Below are 23,334 nucleotides of genomic sequence, written 5' to 3'. Positions count from 1 at the left end.
GTGTTAAATTTAACTTTAACACTTTGATGTGATTGGCTTAAAAAATCTACAACAAAATACATATCCCTCATAACAATCTGCTGAGAGAACTCATCAGGTCGAGCAGCATCCGTGATGGGAAGGAACTGTTGATGTTTCAGCGAGAAACCCTGCATCAGGACTGAACATACCCACAGAGGCTCTGAAAAATAAGTGTCCACGTTCTCCTTTTTTAAGATAAGTGTTACATTTTGAAACCTTTCCTCATGTTATAAAGTTGTTAAATTTATTAACATGAGATTTCTCAGTGTAAATTGGAGTTTCTTCTCCTGACCATTTCTCTTTTACTGGCTTTTGCAACGACCAGTCATCATTTTGCAGCCAAGCAAAACAGGCATCCAGTGTACAGTGTACACGCAACATGAATCCAAGACTATAGGTTTCCTGCTTTTTAATCTCAATTGAAAGCAGTGGTGAAAAGCAAATGTGAAATCTTGCTAAAGCAACCTATAATAAAGGCTTAACATCATGAGATATCACTGCTGAACAATCATGCTCAATTATCCCACTTCTCTGACACACTAGAAAATTGACTGACCCAGCACAACCCTACACTGAAAGCTCGCTTGTCTGCTCTTTTATCTTCTCTGATCCAAAAACTGCAATACTGACTCAATATATCTTATTAAAAATCAGCAAATAAGAATGTAATGCATAACTGTAATAGGACTGAATTTTGCCTTTGTGGTTTGGCTCAATTATTTCTCAGACCGCGATACATTTTATTCAGACTATATTTGGGTAGGATTTCAACACTAAACATAAACTCAAGCACCCCATCTACAAAAAAAACAACTTCCTCCTGTAATGGTTTGTTGCATTTTGTCAGATTTTACACAAGTCTTTTGTCTACATTCATAGTGATGACTGTCAAGTAAAACTGTCAACTTGTCAACTGTCAGCATTGCAGAACAGTGATGCTGTACAGCACATTGGTTATACATCTCCCTATGCTTTAGCTTTTGTAGCAGAGATTTTCCTTCTTACACTCGAACCAATTCTATTTCTCAAAAAGCCATTAGTTTTAACTTTCAATAAGAAGTTATAATTTTAAAAAATAATGACTGAAGTGGTGGGATTATACCTGTCCAATTATCCATGGCCTTCTCTACTTCACATCAGCCAACAACTGGTCTTGGCTTCCCCAACAAGCAGCACCAAAAGGATATTGACGAAAAATGTGTCCATACTGTCAAATTATCCACATACTATTTCATGTTTTTGTTTAAATTGACTTAATTTGTCTAAATAACAAGTTAGTGGAATAACTTAAAACCAATAATCCCAAACAAGAATAGCACCAGTAATTATATTTGTCATATAAAAATTGCAATGAAACTATTATTTTGTAAATACAACTGCTACTTTACCTTTCCTTCACGACATGTTTACTTAAGTATCATTTGCTTGCCATTAAATTGTTACTATTGAAAAACGAAAGGGCACAAGATAATCACTTCAACTGCAAGTGAAATGCAGGATTGAAACCACGCTGCCATGAGAAGAGCATTTTTGGTGAGCATCTGTGTCTGCCTTGATGTTGAAACTCATTCTTTATGCAGAGAAAATTCCTGAGGCTTACTTCGTTTTTGAGATCCACGTAATGTATTCAAGCAGCAAATTATTTTGGAAGATTATTAAGTAGCAGCAATTTAGAAAGTCATAATGCAATTAAGTATATTTAACACAGATATATGAAAAATAAATCTAAAGAGCAACCAAAGATGTTTTGTATTTGGATTTCCACAATAAAAAGTAAGAGCTCATGATTTTAGGAGTAATCTATTAGCATGGAGAGCATACTAACTAACAGAGGTTGACAGAACTGGGTCCTGAACTAGTTGTGAACTTTATTACGACTTCACAGTCCCTCAAGGTTAAGGATCATTTGCTTACACCTCAGTCCTGTAGAATGCGAGGAGAGTGATGAGGTCAATTAAGGACCCACACAGATGAGGATATGCGGTGGCTGAAGGGTCAGGCAGGTGGATAGTTTGAGATGATGGGTTCCTTCCACTGTTTAGGCTAGGTTTTCATGTGCTCCTATTACTGGGACTCACGATTCATAGTATCATCTCCTCTTGAGGGCGGCACAGTGGTGCAGCAGTAGAGCTGCTGCCTTAGTGCCAGAGAGCCAGGTTTGATCCTGACTACAGGCGCTGTCTGTATGGAGTTTGTACATTCTCCCTGTGACTGAGTGAGTTTTCTTTGGTGAGATCGTAAGATCATAAGTGCTCCGGTTTCCTCCCACACTCCAAAGATGTACAGGTATGTAGGTTAATTGGCTTTGGTGGAGTGCAGGATAGTGATAGTGTATGGGGTGATCGTTGGTCAGTGTGGACTCAGTGGGCCGAAGGGCATGTTTCCACGTTGTATCTCTAAAGTATTTGAGTGGCCATGGATTTCCGCGACTTCTTCTAGAACTTATTCAGATTGCAAGTGCACTTTACTTCATGAGAAAATAAGAAAATTGCCCCAAACAAGTTATTGCAAAACTCAGGATTTCAGTCAGCCATTCTACTTTTTGTTTAAAAGTTTGCAGTGATCAATGAAGCAACCAATATATGATATGAATCAGAGTTGGAGAGGGGGAGGATCCATTTTCTGTAGTCCACGAGAGAATTATGGCATAGGTAAAAATAATAAATAGAGATTTCTCTGGGGGTGGAGAAGGAGCTAGGCTCGGAAGTAACACGTTAAAAATCAGTTGGATCACAGCCGCCTGTAAATTGTCATGGGGTTAAACAAAGCTGAAAGTTAAATATATGCCAAAAATTTGTTGTGGGAGAAAGGCATTTTGATTTACTGGCACCAGCACCAGGAAAAGAAGGAACTTTACTCAAAATAAAAGATTATGGTTCAGCACAAGTCCAATACCATCAATACATTTATCGACAACATCACTATTGTTGGCCGACTAATGAGTGGTGATGACTCAGTGCATACGAAAGAGATTGGACACCTGATCAACGGTACCACGACATTTAGCTTAACATTGACATAACATAAGAACTATCTCCGTTTCTCCAAATACTCCAACAAACTTCGAAAGATGTTCTGCAGGAAATATCCTGACTGGTTCCATCGTGGCCTGGCATGGCAATTCCAATGCACAGGACTGCAAGAAGCTGCAAAGATAATTGGACTCAGCTCTGTCCATCATGAGCAGAACGCAACCCACCATCAAAATCATCTATGTGAGGTGGTGCCTCAAAAGGACTGCTTCTATTATCATGGATCCCCATCATCTGGGCCAACTCTCTAATCGCTGCTACCATCGGGCAGGAGGCATAGAAGTCTCAAGTCTCACACCATCAGGTTCAGAAACACCATCAGGTTCAGAAACAGCTACCTTCATACAATCATCAGGTTCTTGAACCAACTTGCACAACCCTAATGTCATCTCGACAATGGAACATGATGGATGACCCCTTGCACTACCATTTTTTGTCAGTGTTTTGCATTTGTTGTGTTTTTCTTGTAGTCTTTTTATTTTTACTGTCTTGCAGAGTTTCAGTGGAACTAATGTATAATTTATGTCTATGTGCCTGTGGTGCTGCACAAGCAAGATTTCCATTGTATCTGTACCTCACTCTACTTTTGCGTATGATAAACACTTTACTTGATTTGACTTGCCTCGTGCCACGACAATTTTGTAATTAGTATTGGTCATAGAGTCTGTCGTCGAGCACAGAAATAGGCCCGACAGCCCAATTCATCCGCACCAACCAAGCAGCCCCAATTAAGTCAGTCCCATTTAAATGCGTTTGGCCTATATCTCTCCAAACCTTTCCTCTCCATGGACTTGTCCAAATGTTGTTATTGTGCCTGCCTCAACTATTTCCTAAGGCAGCTTGTTCCATTTACCCAGCAACCTCAGTCTCTTGGGTTTCTATTGAATCTTTCCCCTCTTACCTTGAACATTTGCCCTCTAGTTCAGATTCCCCCACCCTGAGGAAAAGACTGTAAATTCACACTATCATGATTTTGTACAGCATTACAAGATCACGCCTCAGCCTCCTGCACTCCAAGGAATAAAATTCTAGCCTGCCCAACCTCTCCAGATAGCGCAGGAGCTCATGTCCTGGCAATAACTTCTTTCCATTCTCTCCAGTTTAGTGATCTTTTAGAAGGTTCACCATAACTGAACTTAATACTGCTGGAACAAGAAGGAACTGCAGATGCTGGTTTAAACCGAAGGTAGACATAAAAAGCTGGAGTAACTCAGAGGGACAGGCAGCATCTCTAGAGAGAAGGAATGGATGACATTTCAGGTCACAAACGTCACCCATTCCTTCTCTCCAGAGATGCTGCCTGTCCTGCTGAGTTACTCCAGCTTTTTGTGTCTATAATACTGCCAGTGTATCTTCTCCAACATCTCGCTGCTGGGGATGGTGGTTGAAGCAGCTACGTTAGAAGTATTTAAAAGGCTTTTGGAAAGGCTATGGCTGTGCAGAGAATGGAGGGATATGGGTTGTGTGCAGGCAGATAAGTGATGGTCTTGGCATCATATTACTGAGATATAGTGTTATCCATGCAAATGTTATGTGCTATCCACACAATTCAGATAATAATGCATATGAATAGAATCAAGGCAAATGCAGGTACAAAAGATGGAGCAAAAAGAAAGATACCAGAGTGCAGAATATCAGACCTCCCAACATTTGATTTTACAAATTCATAATTTTGATGTCCAAAATTCAGAATTTTAAATCAAAATTCATAATATAGCATATAATGCAACCTTTCAGCAAAAAAAAGTATGCAACTGCGCATATGCTCTGCGCGACATTCATGTGTGAAAAATGACTATTATGTCCAACAATCTGCAGTTCTTGGACCACATGTACAAGGTCAGCCCTATCATGACAATATTCTGCTATTTATAGAAAGGTTATTGAACAGAAATACTTTTTACAACACAAAGAAAAAATTGTTTTGTTTTGTTTTTTCTATTTCGCTTTTTTCTTACACATCCCAATTCTCTTGGTATTGAATAAATAAAAGAACAATGGTCATAAAATGTATGACTAAGTTATGAAGAAAGTTTCATTTAAAGCTGCACATACCTAATTTCATTGAAGACATACTTGCTCCAGTGGTCTTCAACAGCAAATCACAACAGTCCATGCCTCCCCCGTCCCCACTCCCACTCTACCCCCACTCCCCTCTTTCCCCCCCACCCCCCCTTTCCCCCCACCCCCCCTCCTCCCCACCCCACCCCCACTCGTCCCCTCCCCCTCCCTCCACCCCCCAACCACCACTTCCCTGCACCCCACACCTCACCCCCCATCCTCTCTCAACATCAATGGGCCTCACACTATGCAGCGAGGCCAGGCCAGCGGGGCAAGGGGAGAGGCATGTGTTTTGCGGACAAATGTGAGGCCAAATCGGAACGGCGGAAATGAAATAAGAAAGCGGAAACTTTTTGCCAAATTCAGAAGGGTTGGGAGGTCTGAAATATAGTTCTCATAATTATAGCCATTAAGCTCCAGAGTAAAACCTCACATTCCGTACTGTGGTAGGCTGGAGAATCGAGACTGTGCCCTAACATATGGAAGGGCCATTCGGAAATCCAGTAACACAGGAGAAGATGTTTTTGCTGAGTCTTTTCTAGCTTCTGTATCTTCTGCTCAACAGGAATAACCGGCATGGGAAAAGTCCTTGATAAAGTGGCTGCTTTCCAAAAGCAGCACAAGGTGCAGATGAAATCAATGGTGGGGAGTCTGGTCTGAGTGATGGACTTGGCTACCTGCACAACTCTGCATCTTAATAAGGATCTTGCATTCATCTGTATTCCATGGGTGGATCATGGACAATTAAGGGCCTGTCCCACTTAGGCGATTTTAAGGTGATTGCCGGCGACCAGGCTGTCGTCGACAATTCACCAGGGCGTCGCGGGCATGATCGTGAGGACTCTTCAAAGAATCGTAGTGGATCTCGGCGCGTCACTGAGAAATCAACCGGTATGAAATTTCTCGGCGCAGCTGGCTTGTCGCCAGGTATTGTTGCTTATTGCGGGCGCTGTCGCCTGCTGTCCCCAGATTTGCTAGGTTCTCTTAGATGCATTTAGAAGCACGTAATATTAAATTAAGTAAAGTCATTTGAAGATACCATAACATACTCGTGTTTAACCAATTTATTTACGGTCAGGACATTTGACACGTAGATTGGAAGCGACGGTCAGGTAAGCGTGGGAATTTTTGCGATGTTTATGGCCATCAGCGATTACATTTAAAGTAGGCTCCCAACCCAGATATGCAACCCAGAAACCAGATATGCATCTCTTGTACATTTTCAAAGAATGCCCACACTCCACACAAAAATCCATTTAACCACTTTTTTAATTAATTTTTTTAATACAGCTATTAGTAAACTGGAAGTCAATCCAGTTTATGCCTTGTTACCGTGAAGCTTGGTTTTCAAGTAACCTGGGCAAGATGTTATATTTCAAAACTCTCGAGTACTTACCGACTTGTCAGTGATTTCAGCGAAAATGAGGACGCCGGAGAAGCATTGACAGCGTGGGAATTTCACAATATTTCCGAAGACGGTGTAATCTCGACCTAACTCGGCATTGCCGTGGTCATTGTCGTCGGGTAAAAGAAAATTTTGGCGATCTGCTATGACTTTGACAGTCACCGGCAGTCGCCTAAAAAAAAACGCCTAAGTGGGACAGGCCCTTTACATGTTGTGTGGGTCATTGGAGTTCATGTTCATTATGGCCAAATGCAGAAATGGATTTTAGATACATGTGATCTCAGGAGCAGCTTTGCAGCAGATGCTGGACACTCCATTTTGGTGAGCTTTCAGGCTCTAAACAGGTCACCAAGTAAAAGTTTTCTTCAAAGTTGAAGGAGTTCATAATAATTACCAAAGATTTTGACATCTTTTAATTATGTAGAACAAATAAATCTTTTAAAATAAGAAATTAAAAAACAGCCAAAAGCACAGCATAATTTTTTTACATTTAATAAGCCTGATTCACAAAAACCCCAATTTTCATAATTTTTATCAAACAAATTATCTGCTATTGTTATCCTTGGATACACCTGTGTAACTATTTTTGTTTTAAAGTTATTTTATTAACGTCCCAGATAATTTTTAGGGCATCATTAATCTGCATCCAGCTTAAATGCTGCTTTCATTTTCAATAAATAAACCAAACATTCGCCCTTGATTTTTCTTTTGCGATGACATTGTCACAGATGGGCAGCACGGTTCTCACGGTAGAGTTGCTCCCCTACAACGTCAGAGACCTGGGTTCGATCCCAACTACGGGTGCTGTCTGTACGGAGTTTGTACGTTCTCCCCGTGACTTGCCTGGGTTTTCTCCGAGATCTTCGGTTTCCTCCCACACGCCAAAGACGTACAGGTAAGTTGGTTAATTGGCTTGATAAATGTAAAAATTGTCCCTAGTGTGTGTAGGATAGTGGTAATGTGTGGGGATCGCTGGTTGGCGCGGACCCGGTGGGCCGAAGGGCCTGTTTCCGCACTGCATCTCTAAACTAAACTAAACAGTCTGTACGGAGTTTGAACTTTCTTCCCATGGGTTTTCTTCGGTTTCCTCCCACACTCCAAAGACGGACAGGTATGTAGGTAAATTGGCTTGCTATAAGTGTAAATTGTCCCTAGTGTGTGTAGGGTAGTGTTAATGTGCAGAGATTGCTGGTCAGTGCAGACTCAGTGGGTCAAAGGGCCTATTTCCGCACTGTATCTCTACACTAAACTAAATCTGTCTCAGATGATCAATTTTATATTCATCAAATCTAATTCTAAGTCGAACTACCTTCAGCAAAATTACTGAGTTTAACATGTTTCTCCTTCACCATTCGATCGATTCAACTTGATTTGGCATCTTGTCCAACTGTTAATTACAAAGCCATAAGTTATGTGTTATGAATGATAATAAATTAACTTCCATATTCAAAGCAATTCAAACGTAAGGCCAAGGTCCTACACACAAAACAGCAAATGAAAAGCAATAGCAATAAACCAAATAGTTTGGCAAAACATGATATTCTTATTGAAAGAGAAGTGAGAAAAACAGATTATGTGGAGTGAACTCAAATCATTAAAAAGGTCAAAATGCTTACCAGCTGAGAAACTCTAAATGTTTAGCAGATAGACTTAAAAGGAAGCAGGAAATATATTTTAAAGGATAATTCTAATTTACAATGAACTTTTAGACTGTTTTTTTAAAAAACATTTACCAATGATACATCTTTCGACAGAAATGATTTCTCATATCATTCAATATCATTTTCGGTTTCTTTCATTTGGTTTCCTTGGAACAAACAAGCAAATGCCTCCAATGAGCCCGTTATTTCTTCTCAGGATGATGATGCCTACCATGCACATAGCCAAAATATGGATGCTACATTGCAGATCAAAGCTACAAACATGTTTGTACATGGTCCACAATAGACCATTAAAGTGAAAACTGCTTTTACCCAAAACAAATTTGGATTACTACCATTTTTAATTTGCATTCCAAAAATTCAAACACATCTGGTCTTGATACTTGTATGTACCATGAAGGCATCTTCCATTTTATCTCTGCACCTAAAGAACAAAACATCTTTGCAATAATATTTTAAAGAGTGGCCAAAAGAAATTAGATAACATTATGACAAAGAACATGGTCTTTGAGCATTCAAAGGCAAACATACTTGCCTCACGGTATACATATTAAGGATACACAGTGAATGTTCAGTTTTCTGCACAACTGCTTGGAAGCCGACTGACTGGTCAAACTGAATATTACACTTATGATTGCATAACCTCACGGCTATTTCAACTGTTAGAAACTACTTAGAATGTGTGCTTCCATGGCAACCCTGCTGGTAGTCCTTTTCGAATGACAGGCTGCAGGTCAGACACTACAGGCGAAGATAAAGACCTTTGTTTACTAATCCAATTTGCCACACCATCATCCAGATCATTAATGTAAATGACAAACAACAGTGGACCCAACACAGATCCTTGGGGTACTCCACTAGACACTGGCCTCCAACCTGACATACAGTTGTCAACTATTACCCTCTGGTATCTCCCATTCAGCCATTGTTGAATCCATCTTGCAACCTCATTATTAATACCCAACGATTTAACCTTCTTAATCAACCTTCCATGTGGAACCTTGTCAAATGCCTTACTGAAGTCCATATAGACAACATCCACAGCCTTGCCCTTATCAATTTCCCTGGTAACCTCTTCAAAAAATTTAAGAAGATTAGTCAAACATGACCTTCCAGGCACAAATCCATGTTGACTGTTTCTAATCAGGCCTCGTTTATCCAAACAATTATATATATTGTCCCTAAGTATCTTTTCCATTAATTTTCCCACCACAGACGTCAAACTAACAGGTCTATAATTGCTAGGTTTACTTTTAGAACCTTTTTTAAACAAAGGCACAACATGCGCAATGCGCCAATCTTCCGGCACCATCCCCGTTTCTAATGACGTTTGAAATATTTCCGTCATAGCCCCTGCTATTTCTGCACTAACTTCCCTCAATGTCCTAGGGAATATCCTATCAGGACCTGGAGACTTATCCACTTTTATATTTTTCAAAAGTGTCCGTACCACCTCTTCTTTAATCCTCATAATTTCCATCACTACTCTACTTGTTTCGCTTACCTCACATAATTCAATATCCTTCTCCTCGGTGAATACCGAAGAAAAGAAATTGTTTAATATCTCCCCCATTTCTTCCGGCTCAGCACTTAGCTGTCCACTCTGACTCTCTAATGGACCAATTTTATCCCTCGCTATCCTTTTGCTATTGACATATCTGTAGAACCCCTTGGGGTTTACTTTTACATTACTTGCCAAAGCAGCCTCATATCTTTTTTTCGCTTTTCTAATTTCCTTCTTAAGATTCCTTTTACATTCTTTATATTCCTCAAGAACCTCATTTACTCCCTGCCGCTTATATTTATTGTATATCTCCCTCTTTTTCCGAACCAAGTGTCCAATTTCCCTGGAAAACCACGGCTCTTTCAAATTATTATTCTTTCCTTTCCACCGAACAGGGACATAAAGACTCTGTACTCTCAAAATTTCACCTTTAAATATCCTCCATTTCTCTATTATATCCTTTTCATAAAACAAAAAGTTCCATTTCACTCCTTTTAAATCCTTTCTCATCTCCTCAAAATTAGCCTTTCTCCAATCCAAAATCTCAACCCTTGGTCCAGATTTGACCTTCTCCATAATTATATTGAAACTAATGGCATTGTGATCACTAGACCCAAAGTGCTCCTCAACACATACCTCCGTCACCTGACCCGTCTCATTTCCCAACAGGAGGTCCAACACTGCCCCTTCTCTGGTAGGTACCTCTACGTATTGCTGCAAAAACTATCCTGCACACATTTTACAAACTCCAAACCATCCAGTCCTTTAACAGAATGTGATTCCCAGTCTATGTACGGAAAATTGAAATCACCCACAATCACTACTCTGTGCTTACTACTAATATCTGCTATCTCCTTACATATTTGCTCTTCCAATTCTCGTTCCCTATTTGGTGGTCTATAATACACCCCTATAAGTGTTGCTAAACCTTTCTCATTTCTGAGTTCCACCCAAATAGCCTCCCTAATCGAGCCTTCTAGTCTGTCCTGCCAAAGCACTGCTGTGATATCCTCCCTGACAAGCAATGCAACACCCCCACCTCTTGCCCCTCCGATTCTATCACATCTGAAACAATGAAATCCTGGAATATTTAATTGCCAATCGCAACCCTCCTGCAACCATGTTTCACTGATCGCCACAACATCATACTTCCAGATGTCAATCCAGGCTCTAAGCTCATCCACCTTTCTTACAATGCTCCTAGCATTAAAATATACACATTTAAGGGACCCATCATTTCTTATTCTCAGTTTATTTCTTTTCACTTCTTTCTCTCCTACATATTGGGTCTGAGTGTTTCCCTTTTCTGCCTCCTGCCTCACACACTGCCTATTAGCTATCTGTGTTTGAGTCCCTCCCCCCAACCGTACTAGTTTAAAGTCTCCGCAATTACCTTAGCAAATCTCCCCGCCAGGATATTGGTTCCTCTCAGGTTCAGATGCAACCCGTCCTTTTTGTACAGGTCATACTTCCCCCAGAAGAGGTCCCAATGATCCAGAAACTTGAATCCCTGCTCCCTGCACCAGTTCCTCAGCCACGTATTTATCCTCCACCTCACTCCATTCCTATTCTCACTATCGCGTGGCACAGGCAGTAAGCCTGAGATTATTGCTTTGGAAGTCCTTTTTTTTAAACTCTCTTCCTAGCCCCCTAAATTCTCCTTTCAGGACCTCTTCCCTTATCCTACCTATATTGTTGATACCTATATGTACCACGACCTCTGGCTCCTCTCCCTCCCCTTTCAGGATATCCTGGACACGCTCAGACACATCCCGGACACCGGCACCAGGGAGGCAAACCACCATCCGGGTTTCCCGACTGCGTCCACAGAATCGCCTATCTGACCCCCTCACTATAGAGTCCCCTATTACTATCGCTCTCCTCTTCCTTTCCCTACCCTTCTGAGTAACAGGGCCGGACTCCGTGCCAGATGCCCGGGCACCGTCACTGCCCCCAGGTAGGCTGTTCCCCCCAACAGTACCAAAGAGGTCAAGGTCACTTCCACATGCAACTTCCTATCCTCAGGATGACTCTAGGTGGCTACTCACAAATAATGCGATCTATCATCTGCTGTTCATTGGGAATGCACTATTCTCCAGGAGGGAAGGAGTACCTCAACTTGGTCTTTCGTAGAAGGGATGAGCTGAGCAAATTTGTGGTTTTTCCCCAGCCCACTAAGGCGGTGTCACAAAATCATGTGATTCATAAGTGATAGGAGTAGAATTAGGCCATTCAGGCCATCGTCTACTTCGCCATCATGGCTGATCTATCTCTCCCTCCTAACCCCATTCTCCTGCCTTCAGCCCATAACCTCTGACACCCGTACTAATCAAGAATCTACCTGTCACTGCCTAAAATATATCCACTGACTTTGCCTCCACAGCCTTCTGTGGCAATGAATTCCACAGAATCCCCACCCTCTGACTAAAGAAACTCCTCCTCATCTCCTTCCTAAAAGAACGTCCTTTAATTCTGAGGCTATGACCTCTAGTCCTACACTCTCCCATTTGTGGAAACACCCTCTCCACATCCACTCTATCCAAGCCATTCACTATTCTGTACGTTTCAATGAGGTCTCCCCTCAATCTTCTAAACTCCAGCGAATATAGGCCCAGAGCCGTCAAAAGCTCATCATATGTTACCTACTCATTCCTGGGATCATTCTTGTAAACCTCCTCGTGTTGTCCGCAAAATTTGTAAATTTAATTGGATTTGTACTTGGCTGCACAGCTGTGGGAGTATAAGGAGTAAAGAAGGGGGATGAGAACGCATCCTTGCAGAGCACCAGTGTGATCATGGCTGATCATTCTCAATCAGTACCCCGTTCCTGCCTTCTCCCCATACCCCCTGACTCCGCTATCCTTAAGAGCTCTATCTAGCTCTCTCTCTTGAATGCATTCAGAGAATTGGCCTCCACAACCTTCCGAGGCAGAGAATTCCACAGATTCACAACTCTCTGACTGAAAAAGTTTTTCCTCATCTCCGTTCTAAATGGCCTACCCCTTATTCTTAAACTGTGGCCCCTGGTTCTGGACTCCCCCAACATTGGAAACATGTTTCCTGCCTCTAACGTGTCCAACCCCTTAATAATCTTATACGTTTCGATAAGATCACCTCTCATCCTTCTAAATTCCAGTGTATACAAGCCTAGTGGCTCCAGTCTTTCAACATATGACAGTCCCGCCATTCCGGGAATTAACCTAGTAAACCTACACTGCACGCCCTCAACAGCAAGAATATCCTTCCTCAAATTTGGAGACCAAAACTGCACACAGTACTCCAGGTGCGGTCTCACCAGGGCCCTGTACAACTGCAGAAGGACCTCTTTGCTCCTATACTCAACTCCTCTTGTTATGAAGGCCAACATTCCATTGGCTTTCTTCACTGCCTGCTGTACCTGCATGCTTCCTTTCAGTGACTGATGCACTAGAACACCCAGATCTCGTTGTACGTCCCCTTTCCCTAACTTGACACCATTCAGATAATAATCTGCCTTCCTATTCTTACCACCAAAGTGGATAACCTCACACTTATCCACATTAAACTGCATCTGCCATGCATCCGCCCACTCACACAACCTGTCCAAGTCACCCTGCAACCTCATAGCATCTTCCTCACAGTTCACACTACCACCCAGCTTTGTATCATCTGCAAATTTGCTAATGGTACTTTTAATCCCTTCATCCGAGTCATTGATGTATATTGTAAATAGCTGTGGTCCCAACACCGAGCCTTGCGGTACCCCACTAGTCACTGCCTGCCATTCTGAAAGGGACCCATTTATCCCCACTCTTTGCTTTCTGTCTGTCAACCAATTTTCTATCCATGTCAGTACCCTACCTCCAATACCATGTGCTCTAATTTTGCCCACCAATCTCCTATGTGGGACCTTGTCGAAGGCTTTCTGAAAGTCGAGATACACCAAATCCACCGGCTCTCCCCTGTCAATTTTCCTAGTTACATCCTCAAAAAATTCCAGTAGATTAGTCAAGCATGATTTCCCCTTCGTAAATCAATGCTGACTCGGAACGATCCTGTTACTGCTATCCAAATGCTCCGCAATTTTGTCTTTTATAATTGACTCCAGCATCTTCCCCACCACTGATGTCAGACTAACTGGTCTATAATTTCCCGTTTTCTCTCTCGCTCCTTTCTTAAAAAGTGGAATAACATTAGCTACCCTCCAATCCACAGGAACGGATCCTGAATCTATAGAACATTGGAAAATGATCACCAATACGTCCACAATTTCTCGAGCCACCTCCTTAAGTACCTTGGGATGCAGACCATCAGGCCCTGGGGATTTATCAGCCTTCAGTCCCATCAGTCTACCCAAAACTTTTTCCTGCCTAATGTGCATTTCCTCCAGTTCCTCCGTCACCCTAGGACCTCTGGCCACTAGAACATCTGGGAAATTGTTTGTATCCTCCTTAGTGAAGACAGATCCAAAGTACTGGTTCAACTCGTCTGCTATTTCCTTGTTCCCCATAATAAATTCCCCTGCTTCTGTCTTCAAGGGACCCACATTTGCCTTGACTATTTTTTTCCTCTTCACATACCTAAAAAAGCTTTTACTATCCTCCTTTATATTATTGGCTAGTTTGCCCTCGTACCTCATCTTTTCTCCCCGTATTGCCTTTTTAGTTTTCTTCTGTTGCTCTTTAAAATATATTGATAATGCAATTCACCAACACATTAGCTGTGCCAGCATACCCACTAGCCAACAGTGAAGAAGGGTGCAAGGTGATCAAGGCCACAAACAAAACAAAATTCATGATTATTATCGAACATGATCAGGGATCCCCATCCTCCTATGTGATTCTGAGACACATAGATGAAGGACAGTAAGTACCTCAAAAAGCTCGAGAGCGTTACCGGTTTCTTCATAATCCTCAATTACACTAAGTAGACCAATATCGACAACCACTCTCCACCAATATCGGCAACAATGCGCTAATTATACTCAAATGGCTCCATCAGGCTGGCTCATCCATTCACATGCCAAAACCACATTCCTGAAAACAATTGATTCTAACCTCTATTACAAGTAATTAACAGGTGCATTCTAGAAAGAGATTAAAGAACGTCCTAAAAACCTTACAGAAAATGCAACATTCCCTCTAATTCTAGGGAACTTTTGGCCCACAAACCATTTAAAGTGCAGGAGCAGCATTGGTATACGACGAAGAAACTGAAATCCATGCTTTGGGAGCACAGAGGTCTATCCTCAAAAGTAGCAGCAGCTTTTCACCCATTTTGCCAACCAAGTACTTCCTGCCCCATCTATATCAGAGGTCATGTGCCACACATTGGCCTTATCAGCCATCCCAGACCCCAAAACATAAAACAATAAATAAATAGCCACTCATAACTAAGTGAGCCAGTCTGTCCACTTCTGGACAATATTGACAGAAACTGCAATGCAACCAAACAGTGATGGTACTGAAGTAATAAAATATTGATTTAGCCACGGTAGCGCAACGGTAGAGTTGCTGCTTTACAGCGAATGCAGCGCCGGAGACTCAGGTTCGATCCTGACTACGGGTGCTGTACTGTAAGGAGTTTGTACGTTCTCCCCGTGACCTGCGTGGGTTTTCTCCGAGATGTTCGGTTTCCTCCCACACTCCAAAGACGTACAGGTATGTAGGTTAATTGACTGGGTAAATGTAAAAATTGTTCCTAGTGTGTGTAGGATAGTGTTAATGTGCGGGGATCACTGGGCGGTGCGGACTTGGTGGGCCGAAAAGGTCTGTTTCCGCGCTGTATCTGAAATATGAAAGAAGAAAAAAGGAAAAAAATGAAATATAATTCCTAACAGCACCACCATGCCTAAGAGGAGGGATAAAAACTTACTTTGTTTCCTGCTTTGAAAAGAAAAAAAATAGCTTTCTTGCTTTCCAATAAGTCTGCTAATGTCTCTTGAAAGAGCTGCAATAAATTAACTATGTTGTTCCTCCTGAAGAGCTCAGAACCGGACGAGAGAAAGCTTGTTATGTGGCGACTCTTTGCATACCTTGTGTATGGTAAGTAAAACAAAGAATTTCATTATGACATGTCACATGTGACAATAAAATATCAATCAACCAAAAACAAATCAATCAATTAAACAGAAACTTTATTTGGAACCAAAGTTCTTCATAAGGTGTTAACTTTACGTATTGATATATTTGGCTTCGATTCATTTGGCTAGAATGACTAATTTCCAAGAAATTCTAACTTCAATGATTTGCTTGTTTCCCACCTCATCCACCAAATGATGTCAATCAACTGTGCCAAGAAGCAACCCCTCCTCCATCATCTCAACAACTTACTAGTAAGTGTTTCCAACACTACTCAAAACCAAGCAACTTTCCTTTGAAAAGTTTACAGAAGGCAGATGGCTCTTCTATTAATATGGCCAACATTCACTCCCTCTCTTGAAACCAAACTGTATTCATAAGTGATAGGAGCTGAATTAGGGCATTCGGCCCATTAAGTCTACTCCACCATTCAATCATAGCTGATCTATCTTTCCCTCATAACCCCTTTCTCCTCCCTATATCCCGACACCCTGCTTCAGGATGATCACTATTACCCTTGTCCCAAAGGTCAGTCAGTAAAGGTCGGGGGAGTAGGAGCAAGGACGACCATTGGCTGAAAGAAAGTAAGTGTTAATTGAAGGTAAAAAGTCCGTTTAAAAAGAGCGCCAAAGAGACGCTAGCAGTCAGTCAGTAAAGGTCGGGAGAGCAGGAGCAAGAGCAAGAGCAAGAGCAAGAGCAAGGACAACCGTTGGCTGAGAGAAAGTAAGTGTTAATTGAAGGTAAAAAGTCCGTTCAGTGAAGCGATCAGTGAAGCACATACCTTCAAGCTGATCAGGAAGGCAGGATAGAAGTGAGTACGTGGATTGGCTGATCAATTAAACTAGAAGTTTGGTAAATTAGCCAATTAGACAATTTAGTGACTGGTATAAACAAGGCTTGCACAAGGGGTGCAGCCCTGTTGAGGGAAGTGAAGTGCCCTGTGAGAAAAATGCCCTGTGAGAAAAGTGCAAGTCTTTGGCGAGGAGGTTACACTTGTTTTTGAGCCTGATTTGTTTTTAGACAATAAAGTAATGGCAGATAAGTTAGTGCAGTGTGTTTCCTGCAGGATGTGGGAAGGTAGGGACACCGCTGGAGCTTCTGGGAACTACACCTGCAAGAACTGTGTCCAGGTGCAGCTCCTGACTGGATGTGTGGTGGAGTTGGAAAAGCAGCTGGATGACCTCAGGGCCATCCGGGAATGCGAGGGTTTCCTGGACAGGACCTACTGTGAGGCTGTCATGCCAAGGGTCCAGGTCGAGCGAAGGTGGGAGACTGTTTCAAGGGGGAGTGAACATGGACTACAGGAGACCGCGGTGGCTGTGCCTATTGCAAACAGGTACACCCTCTTGGGAGCTGTCGGGGCAGAAGACGCTTCCAGTCCGAGCGGCGGACAAGTTGGCGGCTCTAATCCAGGCAAGGAGACTCGACCGGGGAGACCGAAGTCAGGAAGAGCCATAGTAGTGGGTGACTCCATTGTCCGAGGTACGGACAGTAGATTCTGTGGCGGTAGGCGGGACTCGAGGATGGTCTGTTGCCTCCCTGGTGCCAGGGTTCAAGACATCACGGACAGGCTTCAGAACATCCTAGCGAGGGAAGGCGATCAACCGGAAATAGTTGTGCACGTGGGCACAAACGACGTCGGGAGGAAGAGGAGGAGATACTGCAACGTGAGTTTAGAGAGTTGGGAAGAAGACTGAGAAGTAGGACATCGAGGGTGGTTATCTCTGGACTGCTACTTGTACCTCGTGCTGGTGAGGGCAGGAATAGAGAGATCGGAGATATGAATGTATGGCTGAGGGGCTGGTGCAGGGAGCAGGGATTTAGATTTCTAGTCCACTGGGATCTCTTCTGGGATAGGGGTGACCTGTACAAAAGGGACTGGTTACACCTTAACAGCAGGGGGATCAACATTCTGGCAGGCAGGTTTGCTAGTGCTACACGTGTGGCTTTAAACTAAGTAGTGGGGGGGGAGGGGTTGACAAATTGGGAATGTGAAGATGGAGTTAAAGGGGAAGCGAATACAGGAGAAATTGCAAAGGACTCTCAAATAAATGGGAAGGGAAGTTCTAGATGGGCCAATTGTGACCGGTGTGAGAGGGGAGGTGAATAACGAAGTTAAAGTGATGTATTTAAATGCGCGAAGTATAAAAAATAAAGTGGATGAGCTTGAGACTCAGTTAGACATTGGCAAGTATAATGTTGTGGGAATCACAGAGACATGGCTACAAGAGGACCAGGGCTGGGAACTGAATATTCAGGGGTACACAATGTATAGAAAAGACAGACAGGTGGGCAGAGGGGGTGGGGTCACTCTGTTGGTAAGGAATGATATTCACTCCCTTGCAAGGGGTGACATAGAATCAGGAGATGTAGAATCAGTATGGATAGAAATGAGGAATTGTAAAGGTAAAAAGACCCTAATGGGAGTTATCTACAGGCCCCAAACAGTAGCCTCGACATAGGGTGCAAGTTGAATCAAGAGCTAAAATTGGCATGTTGCAAATGTAATGCTTATGGGAGATTTCAACATGCAGGTAGACTGGGAAAATCAGGTTGGTAATGGACCCCAGGAAAGAGTTTGTGGAGTGCCTCTGAGATGGATTCTTAGAACAGCTTGTACTGGAACCTACCAGGGAGAAGGCAATTCTGGATTTAGTGTTGTGTAATGACCCTGATCTGATAAGGGAACACGAGGTAAAAGAACCATTAGGAGGCAGTGATCACAATATGATAAGTTTTACTCTACAAATTGAGAGGGAGAAGGGAAAATCGGAAGTGTCAGTATTACAGTACAGCAAAGGGGATTACAGAGGCATGAGGCAAGAGCTGGCCAGATTTGACTGGAAGGAGGCCCTAGCAGGGAAGACGGTGGAACAGCAATGGCAGGTATTCCTGGGAATAATGCAGAAGTTGCAGGATCAATTTATCCCAAAGAGGAGGAAAGATTGTAAGGGGAATAAGAGGCACCCGTGGCTGACAAGGGAAGTCAAGGACAGCATAAAAATAAAAGAGAAGAAGTATAACGTAGCAAAGAAGAGTGGGAAGCCAGAGGATTGGGTCTCTTTTAAAGAGCCACAGAAGATAACTAAAAAGGCAATACAGGGAGAAAAGATGAGGTACGAGGGTAATCTAGCCAATAATATAAAGGAGGATAGTAAAAGCTTTTTTAGGTATGTGAAGAGGAAAACAATAGTCAAGGCAAATGTGGGTCCTTTGAAGACAGAAGCAGGGGAATTTATTATGGGGAACAAGGAAATGCCAGATGAGTTGAACCGGTACTTTGGATTTATCTTCACTAAGGAAGATACAAACAATCTCCCAAATGTTCTAGTGGCCAGAGATCCTAGGGTGACGGAGAAACTGAAGGAAATCCACATTAGGCAGGAAATGGTGTTGGGTAGACTGATGGGACTGAAGGCTGATAAATCCCCAGGGCCTGATGGTCTGCATCCCAGGGTACTTAAGGAGGTGGCTCTGGAAATTGTGGACGCATTGGTGATCATTTTCCAATGTTCTATAGGTTCAGGATCCGTTCCTGTGGATTGGAGGGTAGCTAATGTTATCCTACTTTTTAAGAAAGGAGGGAGAGAGAAAACAGGAAATTACAGACCAGTTAGCCTGACATCAGTGGTGGGGAAGATGCTGGAGTCAATTATAAAAGACAAAATTGCGGAGCATTTGAATAGCAGTAACAGGATCGTTCCGAGTCAGCATTGATTTACGAAGGGGAAATCATGCTTGACTAATCTTCTGGAATTTTTTGAGGATGTAACTAGGAAAATTGACAGGGGAGAGCCGGTGGATGTAATGTACCTTGACGTTCAGAAAGCCTTCGACAAGGTTCCACATAGGAGATTAGAGGGCAAAATTAGAGCACATGGTATTGGGGGTAGGGTACTGACATGGATAGAAAATTGGTTGACAGACAGAAAGCAAAGAGTGGGGATAAATGGGTCCCTTTCAGAATGGCAGGCAGTGACTAGTGGGATACCACAAGGCCCGGTGCTGGGACCACAGCTATGTACAATATACATCAATGACTTGGATGAAGGGAATAAAAGTACCATTAGCAAATTTGCAGATGATACAAAGCTGGGTGGCAGTGTGAACTGTGAGGAAGTTGCTATGAGGTTGCAGGGTGACTTGGACAGGTTGTGTGAGTGGACAGATGCATGGCAGATGCAGTTTAATGTGGATAAGTGTGAGGTTATCCACTTTGGTGGTAAGAATAGGAAGGCAGATTATTATCTGAATGGTGTCAAGTTAGGAAAAGGGGACATACAACGAGATCTGGGTGTCCTAGTGCATCAGTCACTGAAAGGAAGCATGCAGGTACAGCAGGCAGTGAACAAAACCAATGGATGTCGGCCTTCATAACAAGAGGAGTTGAGTATAGCAAAACAAAGGTTCTTCTGCAGTTCTACAGGGCCCTAGTGAGATCGCACCTGGAGTATTGTGTGCAGTTTTGGTCTCCAAATTTGAGGAAGGATATTCTTGCTATTGAGGGTGTGCAGTGTAGGTTTATTAGGTTAATTCCCGGAATGGCGGGACTGTCATATGTTGAAAGACTGGAGCGACTAGGCTTGTATACACTTGAATTTAGAAGGATGAGAGGGGGGTCTTATCGAAACGTATAAGATTATTAAGGGGTTGGACACGTTAAAGGCAGGAAACATGTTCCCAATATTGGGGGAGTCCAGAACCAGGGGCCAGTTTAAGAATAAGGGGTAAGCCATTTAGAACGGAGATTTAGATTTAGAAATACAGCGCCGAAACAGGCCCTTCGGCCCACTGGGTCCGCGCCTCCCAGCGATCCCCGCACACTAACACTATCCTACACCCACTAGGGATAATTTTTTTCCATTTGCCCAGATAATTAAACGTCTTTGGCGTGTGGGAGGAAACTGAAGATCTCGGAGAAAACCCACGCAGGTCACGGGGAGAACATACAAACTCCGTACAGACTGCGCCCATAGTCAGGATCGAACCTGAGTCTCCGGTGCTGCATTCGCTGTAAGGCCGCAACTCTACCGTTGCGCCACCGTGCCGCAGGTAGGCCATTTAGAACGGAGATGAGGAAAAACTTTTTTTAGTCAGAGAGATGTAAATCTGTGCATTTCTCTGCCTCAGAAGGCAGTGGAGGCCAATTCTCTGAATGCATTCAAGAGAGAGCTAGATAGAGCTCCTAAGGATAGTGGAGTCAGGGGGTATGGGGAGAAGGCAGGAACGGGGTACTGATTGAGAATAATCAGCCATGATCACATTGAATTGTGGTGTTGGCTCGAAGGGTCAAATGGCCTACTCCTGCACCTATTGTCTATAAAACAAAGTAACATGCCATTAATGACCACCATCGCATGGCTCTGACATCCAGCATCATAAAAAGACAAAGTGCTAGAGTAACTCAGTAGGTCAGGCAGCTGGAGAAAATTGATAGATCTTGTTTTGGTTTGGGACTATTCTTCAGTCTCACTGTAGAAAAGAAAGAAAGCTTGAAGAGAGGTGGGGATAGGACAAAGGCCAGGAATGAAATGCCAAAAGGATTGAGATAAGGCATCTAGATGGGGCACAGGTAGGGGGGGTGAGGATGAGGGGAAAAGAAGCAGTGGTGTTTCTCGGTTAGTTACCCAAAATCTAATATTCTTACTAATGGGTTGGATGCTACCCAAGCAGAGTATGATGTGCTGTTCCTCCAGTTTGTGTGTGGCCTCACTCTGGCAATGAAGGAGGCCAAGGACAGAAAAGTTGTTATGTGGATGCAAAGGGGAGTTAAAATAGTTAGCAACTGGAGATTCCTGGATAGATGCAAGAGAGGTAGTGTAGGGGCAGGTGTCACACCCCTTGCAGTTTCCACAACTGGATGCACATCTATTTCTCCCATCCCCTTTCCCATTCCACCGATATCCCCATTTCTGGCTTCACATTTCATGCCCCTGCTTTCTTTATCTCCTTATCTCACAGCCCTTAATCTTTTTATCTCTCGCCTTTGTCAAATCATCAGCAAAACAAATGCCCCTCACCTTATCCACCTATCACTTGCCTGGCTTTGTTCTGGCCCCATCTCTCTTCCACCTTTCTTCCCCTTACTACGATCGGTCTAAAGAAGGGCCCTGACCTAAAGCACCACCTATTCATGTCCTCCAGAGATGCTGCCTGACCCACTGAGTTATTGTGCCTTTATTTGTAAACCAGCATTTTCAGTTCCTCATGTCTCCAGCATCGTAAAATGCTTTCAGTGGCTGGTCACGGCTCACATCAAATCCAGCGTCCAAACAAATTAACAATATGGCGAAGAAAGCAGACAATTGCCATTACTTCCTTGGAAGACAAAATAAATTTGGCATGTCTCCAATAACCTCTGCAGATGCACCATAGAAATCATTGCAAGTGAATGGGTCACAGCCGGGTATAGACATTTGTCAAATTGGGATCATTGTAATGGAGCAGAAATGCCCAAAATAGGATTTTAGAACATAGAATAGTACAGCACAAGAATCGTCTCTTCGGCCCACAATGTCTCTGCTGAACATGATGCCAAGATCATCACTATCTACCTGCAACTATCCCTCCATATGCTTATCCAAAAGCCTTTTAAATGCCACTAACCCCCACCTCGGCAGCATGTTTCAGGCAGTCACCACCCTCTGTGTAAAAACCTGCCCTTTCCATCTTCTTTATCCTTTGCCTCTCTCATCTCAAAGCTATGCCCCTTATATTTGATGTTTCCATCCTAGTAAAAAGGTTCTATCTCCCTCTCATGAATCGTATATACTTCGATCAGGATCCCCACCCCCACCCCCCACAAAAATAACTCCAGCATTCCAGGAAAAACAATCTAAATCTGTCCAACCTCTCCCTGTAGCGAATTCCCCCCCAATCCAGCATCATTTTGCTAAACCTCCTCCGCACCCTTTCCAAAGCCCCCACTTCCTTCCTGCAAGAGGGTGGCCAGAACTGCACACAATTCTCCAAATGCAGCCTAACCAGTCCTATAAAGCTGTGTCATGGCTTGAACTGTCTTGAGTTAAGATAACCTGACGTTTTCAATCTTTTCTGCCATGATAACCTGAATATAAAAAGACAAATTTATCTTGGGATTTGACAATTGGCAATCAATTCAAAATTGTCACCAAAGAAAAAGTTGTGATTTTTTCGTATGCTCTTTCAGCCTTGCATGCCTTGCCAGAAATAACAACTGACGAGATCACTGCATCTTTCATGAGAAATTTCTGAAGCAGAGAAATAAGATTTTTCAGGTAGGGATTGCATTCTGGGATTTGATTTTAATTTTTCCACAGAACAAATATGGGCGAAGGTAAGGTAGCTAATCCTTGTACTGTTAATATGGTTTGTGGTTCACTTATTTGGCCTGAAGTACTTACAATATGTAACAAGTACATATTTAGCCGTTAATAAAAGGGACCAAGAAAGACAAAACATTGTAGCTATTCAAATTGCGATCTTAAATTAAATATCTTCGAGTGAAATTAAGTATGCAATGTGGTCGCAATCGTGGAAAGAACAATTCTGTAAAAATTCTCTGCAACCATCAACGTGTCAAAAGTCACTACGATATAACATTTCAAAGTAC

General features: G+C 42.8%; 1 protein-coding gene across 1 annotated transcript in view; it reads right to left on the bottom strand.

Annotated features, from left to right (window-relative positions):
• greb1 (growth regulating estrogen receptor binding 1) overlaps window positions 1–23,334 on the bottom strand; it is a 167,968-nt gene that overhangs the window by 143,515 nt on the left and 1,119 nt on the right. The gene's annotated exons all lie outside the window — the stretch shown is intronic.

This window comes from Rhinoraja longicauda, chromosome 5 (assembly GCF_053455715.1).
Source record: "Rhinoraja longicauda isolate Sanriku21f chromosome 5, sRhiLon1.1, whole genome shotgun sequence".
NCBI classification, from domain to species: Eukaryota; Metazoa; Chordata; class Chondrichthyes; order Rajiformes; family Arhynchobatidae; genus Rhinoraja; species Rhinoraja longicauda.
This window is presented reverse-complemented; position numbering and strand designations above follow the sequence as displayed.